This window comes from Melozone crissalis, unplaced genomic scaffold, assembly GCF_028551555.1.
Source record: "Melozone crissalis strain CALT ecotype California unplaced genomic scaffold, PUWL_Pcris_2 ptg000107l_1, whole genome shotgun sequence".
NCBI lineage: Eukaryota > Metazoa > Chordata > Aves > Passeriformes > Passerellidae > Melozone > Melozone crissalis.
Genome location: NW_026535884.1, coordinates 2,144,603 through 2,157,585, shown reverse-complemented (window position 1 = coordinate 2,157,585; position 12,983 = coordinate 2,144,603).

Here is a 12,983-nt window from a genome sequence, read left to right as displayed (position 1 = left end):
AGATACTTGAGTGTCAGAATTTTGTGTTTCTTGTTTCTCCAAGCTGTCTTTTAGATGGGTGTTTGAGTATTTGGTGAGGATGAGTACAATCCCATCTATGAGAATTTCTGGCAAATTAAGAAATGTAGATATTCCTATTTTCATATACATTTTGGAAGACAGGGAGCTGTTGTGCAAGAATGTTCTGAATCAAACTTTGTCAGGTTTGTCTCCCCACACTTTTAGTCAGCTGGTTTGTGGGCAGGTGTGGTAGCTGGTGTGTAATTACACAGGACTCTGCTGTGACAGGAAGTGGAGAAGAGTTTGATTGCCATGAGCTGAGGACAGCAGAGAGCTGTAAATCAGGCAGGAGCTGCAAAATCCATTTAAACTTGGGTTCCAATAATTCAGCTACTCCCAGAGCTGCTTTTTCTGATGGATCAGCAAACTCTATTTTCTGTGAAAATGGCAGCATAAAAGCTGCATGGTGTGCATTCAGTATTTCCTCCTGGTCCAAAGAGCATCCTTTTCCTGCAAGGACAGACCAGGTAGAAGTCAGTTTACAAAATCAAAATGACACAAGTGTAGCATCAACTGGGCAAAATTAGGGGGTCAGGAGAGATGCCCACTCTCAGTACATGCCTCTCTCTGTGTAGCAAAAAAAAAGGAAGATAAAATTAGAAATAGCTTATGGTTAATGTGCTTCATGAGTTCTGTTTGTAAACACACACACATAGAAATAACAAGAGTTTATTTCAGGGTCACATCCAGTTGTGTCACTTTGGATGACATTCATTCACATTCATTTGGCTCCAAATAATATAGTTTGCTACATAGTCATTTGATTCATGTTCATCCCAAGTGCAGAATTTTGGGATATATAAAAACCCCTGTGTTATTTCCATATAAAATTGATGGCAACAAAGTGACACTGCAGTCAGCAAATCTCTCTCATTATTGCCCCAGCATTTCACCAGCATTCTCGCTGGATATGCAGTGTGTGTTAATCAGCATTAGCTTTTTAAAATATATGTAATAAATATTGTCTCCCAGACAGAAAAACAATAATTGTTTCTCAGAAATCCAGTAATCAATTATTTGATTATTTTTGTGTAGGACAAGTAGTCTCTTATTAGGATTATATGCTCATACTTCATTGAAGGTGCAGATTTAATCTATTTTATTATTAAACCCACAAATCCCATTTAATAGTGGATCTCTAACAATAAGCAGCTATGCCATTTTATGGCTAATATCCAACATGAGAGTTAATAGTAAGAGCACACTTGTGCCTGTTCCACAGTGAAGACTGACTTGAATATTGCCTGTAAGGCAGGAATCAATCACTCTGTGGGGAACATGGCTAAATATTCTTGGAATGGAAAAGTTGTTTTGCAGTGATTTTGCTAATTATTGGTTAATTTATCTGCTTAGTTTCAGAGTATGTCTCTGCAGACTAAAATGTCCATGTAAAACATTTATTGCAAATTCCTGATGGTCAGTTCTGCTTCCTTTATGTTACAATATTTCTTTGTTATAAATAATATGTGCACATGGTTTGAAATGGCATTTCAGCAATACATTTATTTGCTGGTTCTTATTAAAAATATAACTCCACATTAGTATAGCTTTTGAGTTACACAGTTTATTTGTATTTTTGGGAACTGGAAATCTTGAGGGGGGTTTTTTATTGTTTTGCTGGTTGGTTTGTGTCTTCTGTGGATCCTGTCCCCCTGAGTGTGCTGACACAGTTTCAGTAGTTTATCCACTGGGCATTGCAAATAGGGCAGAAAGTGAAGCACTCAGGTGTTCTGTAAACTCTGAGGGACATGGTGGAAATCAACGTGGCTGAATAAAAACCTGTTACCCAACTTGTGAAAGTGTGAGTCAGATGGGACTTGAAGGAGGATTTGCTGCAGTGGGATTATTCTCCAGTGAGAATTGTGCATATTGTCCAGTTTGCAGAGCTCAGGAGGCAGCAGGGGCAGAACCCAAGGCTCTGTCAGTTATCCAGGGAACTGAGTTGTGAGCAGTTTAATGGTACATATTGTATTTATGTATTATATGTTCTGCTCCCAACACTGGCAGTGATTTGGAGCCATATTTGGTGGTTTAACTAATACTCCAAAGCAGAAACACAATACAAGTTTTAGATATTAATTCAACGTGCCCAAATCCCCAAAACCTTCTGCACAAAACCAGACAAACCACTTTAGTATGAAATATTAATGCTGTGACCTTAGTATGAATATACAGAAAAATAAACAGTTACTACATTTGCTGATATATAGCAGTAACAATAGATGAGTGACTTGTTATGAGCAGTTCATTTTAATAAATTTATTTATATGTTAGCATTTTGGTTTTGGAAAGTGAAGGATTTCCACTTGGAGGAGGGAGGGCACAGGGCTATCTATGTCTTACAAACATGTTCCTTCTATTCTTCAGGCAAATACAGTAATACCAACTCTGCTGAATGGTTTTAAATTGGCATAGGGTTTCCAGAGCAAGACTAAAATTTATGTGGTGTCTGGATTCAGTCCAAAGCATCTTTACTTCTGAACTGGCTTAGGCCAGAGAGACAGGATGTTCCACAGAGCAAAAACCATGTGATTAAAGAACATGAACAAACACAGAGTATATTATTAACAAAACACCAGACTGCATTTCATGTTGGGTTTTCTGGCTGGTGACCCATGGAGTTGACTCAAAAAGTTGACAGAGAGACAAAGGTCCAGTCTGTTCTAACATAACTAATAATCACAAAAGATTCTCTGAAGTCTTCTCTCCTGTCTTAAAGAGCTGTTCACACAGGTCCTGACAGGGGTATAAATACATCTCATGAGACTCTGTGCTCAGGAATATGTCCTGAGGAGTGTTACAGCATCTGCTGCAGAAGGGTTTTATCTTGATTCACCATTCTGTACATGTCTAGAAATTAGGCTCCCTCTTGCCTCCAGGCTCATCATGCTGTCAACAGTATCTTCATTTCTCCCTTGTGTTCTGACTCACACGCCTGTCAGTGCCATCCTGTCTGTCCTACTTTGTGGCCTCTTCCATTTTCAGGATGTGGCTGAATCCTCCACATCCTGATCAGCAGCTGTCTAGGCCACGATCTGTGTGGGCAGGCTTTGAGTCACTCTGTTTTGTGGTGAGGATGCATGTAATTGAGGCATGAGGTGAAGGGTGTATGGTGTTTGAAGCCTTGTGGGGCACTTGAATAGCAGCTGACAAAAAAATTTTGATCATAAGCAGGTAGATAAGATGGATTAGTCTTGGCTGGTCATGTTCTGCCCTTACAGAAGATAATTGAAACAAAATTAATATTTTTTGCAGCTGTTGATAGAGTTGGGAGGTTTTGCTCCTCAGCATTTTGCATGCCTTTGACCCCAGAACCTGGAGACATCCGTGAATCTTCACAGTGTAAGTATTTCACTTGCTATATTTTCCTGAAGAATCAAAGAAACCTGTTTATGAGTAGAAATAGATAGTCCTGTGCCCTTTCTTCCCAAGAGGAAACTCTTCACTCTCCTAAAGTTGTTTCAGGAAATTCAATCAGTGTTGGAGTGGCTGTCTCCCATCCTGTCCACATCTGTGTCTTTTCCTAGGAGGCTGCACTTCTACGGGCTGAGGTGCCACTGAGCCCGTGACCATGTGTGAATCCTGGTGATGTTTTACCATTCTGCTCTCTGGACAGTGTGTGGATCCTGGGAAAGGGCACATCAGGCCCATTTTCATTCACTTTTCACAGAACGAGAATTTATTACAAATGGACTTACATATTTGGGGTCTTCCTTCTCAAGGTTACACACATACTATAATTTTTTTCCATTGGTATTTAGTACTTTTAACCAAATGGAGAGCTGTAGCTGCAGTTTAATCCCTCTTTAGTGTTCCAGGCACATTATATTAAACATGCATTTTAGCCAGGGGGGAAAGGAGCTGTGGAAGTGGTGGGTGTTAGATCCCTGCCAGGCAAGGCGCTGCTGTGGAAGATGACAGCTTTTCCTGCACTGCCCAGAGCATCACCGAGGAGCTCTCTCCTCCCTCGCAGGGAAGGCAGCTGCCTCCCCAGCCCATCCCCGCTGTTAGTCAGCACTTGCACTCCGCTCTGCCGGATCCAGAGCAGAAGATATTGTTAGAAGATATTGTTCAAGCGCTTCCTCGCTCTGCTTTGTTAAGTAATTCTTGGTTGTTAATGCTGAAAGGGAGATTTTTCCCGGGGCGCTCCGGGCAGGAGATTGCTTTGAAAGCAAGGAGAGCTCTGTGGAGCAGCACGTCGCAGGGTTCCGGGGGTGGCCCGGGGTGCTCGCCCAGAGCGGGGGGTGCGAGCCTGACTCACAAAGCCGCAGAACCGGGAGGGCCGGGCCGGCAGCGCCGCCGCTGCCTGAGTCACCCCGGCCCGGCAGGGCAGCGGGGGCCGCTGCAGCCCGCAGGGAACCCTCACAGCGACACACGGCTCCCACAGAGGGGCCGGCTGCAGGGAACCCTCACAGGGACACACAGCGGGGCCGGCTGCAGGGAGCCCTTACAGGGACACGGCTCCCACAGCGGGGCCGGCTGCAGGGAGCCCTTACAGGGACACACAGCGGGGCCGGCTGCAGGGAACCCTCACGGAGACACAGCTCCGACAGCGGGGTCTGCCTTCAGCAGGGAACCCTCAGAGAGACACGACTCCCTCAGCAGGGCCAGGCTGCAGAGAACCCTCACAGGGACACAGCTCCCACAGCGGGGCCGGCCTTCAGCAGCCTGGGGGTCAGCAATGACGGGTGTGGAAAACGCCAATCACTTGTTAAAATTTTAAAAGTTTAATATTAATAAAATGGTTATAAAAATAGTAATACAATTGGAGTAGTAAAAATGTGGACAATTTGGATTAGGACTTTATGAGACAATAAAAACAAAGAGTTATGGACAGTCTGGGTACCTCTTTCTGGGCAAAATAAGCCCAAAAAAAGACCCACGTTAACAGAGGATTAACCCTTAAAAGCAACAGCCTGTTGCATATTCATACACCCCATACATGATGCATAAATCCCATTCAAACACAGGATTCTGTCTGGGCAGTGTCAGCTTCTTCCTCTGAATCCTGACGGCATCGTCCTGTCTGAGCAAGGTGGGAAGTTCATTTCTCCTGATAATGGGGCAATAAATTCTCTGAAAGGTTTAGGTGTCCTGTGGCTGCTATCTCAGTATGAGTCCTTTCTTTAAAAACATATCTTACATAGCATAGTTTCTATTTTAACATTTTGTTATAACCTAAAATGCTGTACTTAAGAGAATTAAGACAGCATTACTTTCTAACACAACACAGATAATACTAATTTTTATATTTGCAAAAGGCCAATCATAAAATATGCATTTTTCTGGGGGGTAAGCAGCACCTGGGGCATCCCCTGTGTGAAAAATGTGTATTTTATGATCGGCTTTTCATTTATGCTTACTGAACTTGTACAAATAAAACCATATGGAGCAGATAAACCACCTGAGTGAAAGAGGGTCAGGAGTTGGAATGAGCTGCCCAGGGAGGTGGTGGAGTCACCATCCCTGGAGGTGTTTAGGTGAGACTGGATGTGGCACTCAGTGCCATGGCCTGGGTGCCAAGGTGGTGCTGGGTCATAGCTTGGACTTGGTCTCAGAGGTCTGTTCCAATTGTTACTGTGATTGTCTCTCTGAAAACTGTATTCAGTTGCAGGTAATTGGTAGTGCTCTGGTTTCCCGTGACTTTCTGCCTATTCATTTGTGTTGGGTCTGCACAACTGAATTGTAAAGGTGGAAATGTGCTTGAAAGCTGATGAGCTTCCAATGCAAAATAAAACCAGAGTGCTTGTAGATCTCACACACTGGAACTGTGGGGCTTTCTGGTTCAGGTTTGCATGTAATAGTGAAATTAAAACTTGGCACTACTTTCAGGCTCATTTAGAGAAATTGTCCCTAGGTAATGTAACAATTAAAGGACCAAATTATCCTTCAGTGCTTGCATTCTTCAAAAAAAGGCAAATATTTTAGAGTCCTGTAGCAGTCAAGAGGTACCAGTGAAGTCAGCTGGCCTAGAAATTATTTCATGTGTCCTTGGTATGGAAGTGCATTGAAGTTTCACAACAAAAAGGCAAACATAACTTACTGTGACCTGTTTTCTAGCCTTGGGACAAGATTAAATTTGAACTGGTGACAGGTATCAGAGTATTTGCTTAAGCAAACAAAGTAAAAGTTAAGTCTTTTGGAATGTTCAGTCAGCCATTTCTGCATGATTTGCATGATAAAATCTCAAAGAATGGAATAGAAACACTTTTCATATGTAAAGTAACAATCATCAAGTTCTTCCAGAATGTTCTACCTTCATACTGAAATGTTCTGCAGATTTTTCCGTAAGTTAGGTGGAGTAAAAAGGCAAATTTATCATCTTAAAGGCAATTTTCTGATGGTATCCCAAACAGATTAAGCTACAATTGCATTTCCTTAATCCAAACATTTTGAAAGTAAAATTGCTTTTACTTCAAGCTCTGTCACTACTGATGCCACAATATTTTGTTTACAGCAGAGCAGTTCTAGTCAGAGGCCACAAGTAACATTTTTTTTTTGTCTTTTTGTCTCTCCTTGCAAATCCTCTCAATTTCTTAATGACACTTAAACTTATTCCTGTTTTTTAATAAATTTTTCATGGTGCAGACTTGGAGTTATTTTTAGCTATTTCTTGGGTGTTGTCTGCAAATACTTAAAAGAGGTCTTAGTCCTGGATTGTCCTGTTTGTGCTTCTAAAGATTAGTTTTTTTCTCTGACCTGAAGCTTCCTTATTTTTCAATGACTTGCAGATAATGAGCATTGGCAATGAGATCTTCAGATGTCTTGTAGGGCTCCAGGATGCTGATTCAATAATATCCCACTTTTAGTAGCACTTTTTAAATGTCACTCTGAGTTTGTTTTAAGCTATGATATGATATGCATCATATCTTGCATTCCAAAAAAGAAATAACTCTGAGAAATCCCTACCTTTTCTGTATTACTGTTGGGAGATTTCACCCTATGAATGTCATAATGGACAATCTGATTATTACAGATGTTTTCATAGATGGATGCATTTGTTTTTATACTAATGTACACTTCTGATTGTCTGCTGGAAAGCAGGGGGTTGTTTTGGTTTGGGTTTCTTTTCCAGTTCCTCACTTCCTCTTACTTCTGTTTCCCAAGCTGGTTACATTTAGTTGCTGCTATTTTTAGCTTCTTTCTGGCTTTCATTAATCTTGAATTTCCAACATTGTCATGATGACATTTGGGATGAATGTTTTCTAATTAAAGTCACCTCTTTTGAACTGCCCTGATTTAAAGGATCTGTCTAAGAAAAGACATATTTTAAATGTAATGTCATTGCTAAAGATGCACCTTTTCCTGTCACAGATACAGTCAGCAGCTCGAGGTTTGGCTACAAACCTACTCAGTTTCTTGTTTTTCAGGTCAAAGTAACATCCAGTCAGGCTTTGCATGGCATGAGGCAGAAACAGGATTTTCTAGCACGGTGAGTACTTGTAGAATCAACAGGCTGATGATTTCTAATGACCAAGAATTCAGGAGACACTACATCCTAAATATGAGCAGAAGGGGGTCAGTAACCTGCCAAGTAAATTCTGTTTCACCCCTACATGTTTGAGAGGTGGCTTCAGGGAGGAATTTAGGAAAGGCTCATTGTGGAATGACTTAATGTGAGCTCTCATGAGGATGGAAAGGAGCACTACCAGGGGGAAGTTCACAAATGGAGGTTGAAGGAGCTGTTTAAAATTATAATACAGGTAGGGATTTAATGATGATGTTCATGAGAAGACCTTGAGGGATCATGTAGCACAGGATGTTTTTCCCTTTAGTACTCACTGATTTCAATTGTAAGCTCTTCTCTCTGTCATTACTTTGCTCAATGTAAACTTTTCCAGCCTCTTTGCCTTTTTTTTTTCCTTCCAGAGAAGACAGACCAGAAGTGTGTCTTTTTTCCAGGTTTTAGTTTGCTGCTTTTCCAGGCCAGTGTCATTCAATGGTTCCAGGAATAGCTAGGAAAGAGCTTGCAAGGTCACAGAGTTCTTCTGTGTTATCTCCTTGGCCCAAGGCAGGATCTAATAACATTAACATGCTCTCAAGCATCCTGGCAGACAATCTTAAAAATCTCCAGGAGTACAGACTCTCCTATATCCCTAAGCATTTAAGATTATTTTTAATAGAAATTTTTGCCCACTAACATATAAATGAGAAATAATATAAATAAATAATCTAACATGATTCCATAGATTGTACAGGAGCACTCAGGTTTTGACATGAACAGCAGAGACACAGGTTTGTGAACTTGACTGCTGTATTTATAAAAGAAGGAATGATTAAATTATGTGTAGTTTGCTGCAATAATGGTTCCAGGCATGTTCCTTGGAACCAAAGCCGTCTGAGATAAGGTCTGCTGATGGACAAGAATTATATCCACAGGATGGTCAATAAGTGCCACTTTAGTGGCATCCTTTCCACTGGCTTCTTGGGAAAAGAAAAACAAGAGTACAATAACGTTCAGTGATGCAGCAGATGTTTCAAAGTCCTCCTCAAGGAAGAGATTACCCTGCTACCTAAATTAGGCATGTTATGGAGTTTCAGAAATGCAAAATGTCCAAGCTAGGTTTGAATTGATAAGAAAGTTTTGGATTTAAACCGTGTTGGTGAGGTCTATGATACTGGCTTTACCAGAGTTTTGTGGTCTTTTATTTGTCTGGTGCCTGTTCTGTCCCTAAAACACGAGGAGGAAGGAGCAGAGCAGGAGAGAAAATAAAATTGGATGATGCATTTGGTTTGCTGTAGAGGAATCATTCACCTGTGCATTTCTTACTTGCCTCCTGTCTGGGTTACCATGACCTGCAAGGGAACATTCCTCTTCCACAGCCAAGGCATTCAGGCAGAGTTAATTGAGCAATTAAATTATCAGGTGATGGAAATAAAAAATCTCATCCACATAGAAAGGTTTAGCAATCTGGCTCCTCTCAGTTTCTGACTTACTGTTATGTAATGTGTGTGCTCCTACCCAGGTGCACTCTGTGCAAAGCAGAGAGGGAAGCAGCTGTTCTGACTTTAGCTTTAGTCATGGCATCCATGACTTCTGTCAGCCTACCACAGAAGAAGGTGACAGCTGGGGTTTTTGAGGAGACACTGTGGTTGTGGAGAGTCCATTTAATAGAACCTCCCTTTCCAAACTGTCCTTTCTGTGTAGGAATTTGTAGTAGTGGCTGAGATAACAAACACATAATAAACCCTTTCTTTCCAGCTGGGTTTGTTGCATCTGTAAATATCCATAAAGGGGTGAGAAAGGTTAGTGCTGGTGGGTTTATATAGAATTGCAAATGGCACCAAATTCCAATTTGGAGAAGAGTAACAGAGATAATGATTGTCTTAGTGAAGATCCATTTGGTGTGACAAGTAGAGGCAATCTAAAATGCATCTGTTTTCTGAGAATATTGATGTGACATTTGGCTTTGCCAGCTGTCCAGCTTGGCAATTCTGGGAGTGACACTGATGTAATAAAAGCACATCAGAATTCTAGATCCTGCTTCCTGTACAGAGCTACCAGTACACAGATTGTTGTTTTAGCTACAAAATTGATCATGGTAAAAACCAGACTTGTCCACAGTGTCTACATGTTTCTGCCCTTTTGAAATTCTCAAGGGAAATTAATCCTGAGGAGAGATCTAGACTCTGTTGTTCAGAGTGATTTAAAGCTGAGGGAGAGACCAGCCCTGGTCATCTCTTCTGTTGTGTGCACAAAGTTCCCAGCACCAATATTATGTTAAGACTCTGTGCTCCTGAATCTGAGAACTGGCTCTCTAGGCTTTATTTTGATCCATGGAAAGTAAAGGGTATGGCCTGACTGTGGGTCATGGACCAGATTTGGTGGCAATGTTTCTCTTTAGGCAAGTGAGTGGTTTGAGAAGCTGTGCAGCAAGACACCTTTATCAAACCTGTTTATCTCCTATCCAGCTTGCCCAGAGGCAAAATAGTGACAAAAGTCTACTTGTATAAATATACTAATTTTCATCTCTGTCCTTCAACTGTGAAATCTGATCTCTGGAACTCTCAGTCAAGACATCTACTTTATACTTGCAATGTAAATGAGCCTATATTTGAGTACCTTGGGATTTTCACTTTATCTTTGATCAATAAGTTCTCCCATTTTATTGCCTCCATGTAACCTGATCACTTAAGCAAATTGCCCCCTGTGCATGGGAAGGTTGTCAGCCTCTGATCTCCAATTTTGTATATAAAGGTCATAGCTCTTGTTGGAGAGACCAATTAATATATCAGAGTATCAGGCTTAATGCAGAGATACCATCCAAAGAGTGCCCAGATCACCTTTGCTGCTGTTTATTTGCTGTAGCAGATAGTTAATCTGTTTGCTACCTGTTCTATTTCTCTTGCTCAAGAGCATTAGCAAATGTTTATTTGACAGGATGTTCTGTTCCTCTCCTATTTTTTTTAACCTCCTTTGTCCTAAGAGAATGAAGGCAAATCCCAGAGCAGCTCCAGGTTGGAAACATCATGTTGCAAGTTGTACTCTACTCAGAGCAATTTTATTACTGCTGATGGGAAAGAGTAGAAAACAATGGGCTGCCAAACAGGGAAAGAGCATTTAACTAAAGGGTAAGAAATCAGAAGAGAGGAGATGCTTACAGCATTCAGACTCACCTGAAAACTCTAAACAAATTGCATGGCAAGGTGAATAGGTTATTTACACCAGTAGAAGGAAAAGGCAGATTTGTGAGCAGCAGCAGCAGCCACTGTTCACTGCTGGAAACAGCACTGCTGCCTGATGGCTGCCCTCCTGTTGTTTTGGTGGCAGCCTGGGCTTGGAGGATCTCACTCAAAAATATCCAAAACCCTCAGTGCTAATCTCAGAGGCATTGCTTTCCAGTAGACCAATCAATTAATTTTCTCCTAATGCTGTTCATTCAATGTGCACTGAAAGTGTGGCACATGTTACAAATCCCAATCATTCTTCTATGTACATATGATGCCAAGCAAGTGGCAGCTGCCAGTGCTGGTTAACTCTTGAAAATGACAGAAATCCTGGTTGCTGCTGGCAGAAGGGGAGTGGGAAATGATAGGCTGGCAAATGACAGGCTGGCAAATGACTTGTCAGAAACAAACGTTTATGTGATACATGGTTAGTGCTAGAATGCCACTCTCAGAGGTGGACATTTAGGAGGGAAACAAAATAATGATAAGATGTTAAACCCCCTCATCTCTTTCACTGTGCTCCAGGAAAAGGTAAATTTTACTCATGAGCCAATAAATTTTCTCAGATTTAGTTCCCACAGGACAATTTGCTGAGCCATACTCTTGTCCTGACAGAATGGCCCTGCTTGTTTCTGTGGTTTGGATTCTGGTGTGTTTAAGGGTTGCTTTGGTGTTTTAGGCAGACACGGGCCCTAAAAGAGCAGCCATGGGATGTCCTTTTTCTGTTACTTCATCTCTGTCCTTTTCTCTGCAAGAGGCAAGGGAGGCTGCCTGGCTTTGGGACAGTCCAGGAAATATGATGGTACAGGTCTGTATCTGTTTACACCCTGTGGCTGTCAGGCACCCCAGCATCTCTGTCTCCATGAAGGAGCTGATTGTTTGGGATGGAATGCAGACATCTACCTGCAGACATCCAGCTGCTCTCTACCTTGTTGTTAGATATTTTCAGGCAGAAAGAGGATGACAGCCCCTGCCTCTCCTGTCTGACAGGCACTCTGGATGGGTGGAAGAAGCTAAATTAAAACCAGCAGAAGTGGACTTTCCTGTTTTTCTTGATAACTGGTGTAAAGGAGAGAAGGGAGCAGTCTGTGCACTGCAATTAACATCAGGTGCTATTGCAACTCATCCTGTAATGCGATAGAGATACAATCTCAGCAGAAAATTGAATGCTGCAGCTGAGTCAGAAACACAGCAGAGCTGGGTTTTGAAGAAAGTAATTAGCCCCAGGGACCCAGTGGTTTCTCATTTCCCCTGTGGCAAACAAACACAGGGAAGTGGGGCAGTATTTCCCATAGGCTTCCAAAGTCAATTTAGACAAGGTACAGAGCCAATTTATAAATCAGAGTTTAATGAATGCTTAACAAGAAGCAGGCACACCTTTGTCCTTCCTGTCCACCAGGTACCACTCGGTGCCATTCTGCTTTTTTCTGTGAGTTCTGAGTGCCCCATCTCCATCTGGGGCCTGTGCCAGCCCAAGCCCCTGTAGAGAACAGAGCAGCAATGCTTTGGCAGTGTGTGACAGACCTGTCAGGGGCACTGGGCACCACCCTCACCCATGGCCAGGTGCTCTGACCTGTGCTCACCTCACCTTCCTGCACAGCAGTGGCCCAAGCCTTCCTTGGGCTGCCCTGCACTTGACCTTCACAAAAGCAATGATTTAAGGGTTTGCAGAACTCACTGATTATGAATTCTGCTTTTTTCTCCAGCAGAAGATCAGAAGCAGCACTCTTGGTGGCCAAGAAAATTTTAATCTTACTAAAGACAGGACATACTGGGCTGAAAGCTGCAGTTTACAATTAATATAAGAGGCAAAGAATTGAGCTGATAGGTAACACAGTAGGGATGAGAGTAGTCTTTATTTATGCTCTATCTTTAAATGAGGATTAAGTTTAGAGCTCAAATATATACAAACTGTACTTGATCTGGATCACTGCAACTTCCACCATCCAGGGTTCTTGCTCCTGCTTTCCTAACATAGCACTTGTCACCTTCCAGTTGTTTGTCACATACAGAATAAAATCTGCAAGGCCTCTGGGGCATAATCACATCCTTGTCTCTTGTGAAATGCATAGTCAATTTGAGGCACTGCAGGGAAATGAAATGCTGCATTTCAGTGAGTTTGCCACACTGGTTTGTGTGTTCCTGCACCTCTTTCCCTGAAGCTGCACTCAGCAGCCACTACCTCTCATGATTTATGTCTTACAATTAACACTTTTGTTCAGCATTTGTCTAGAAGTGCATGGCCAATGTAGCCT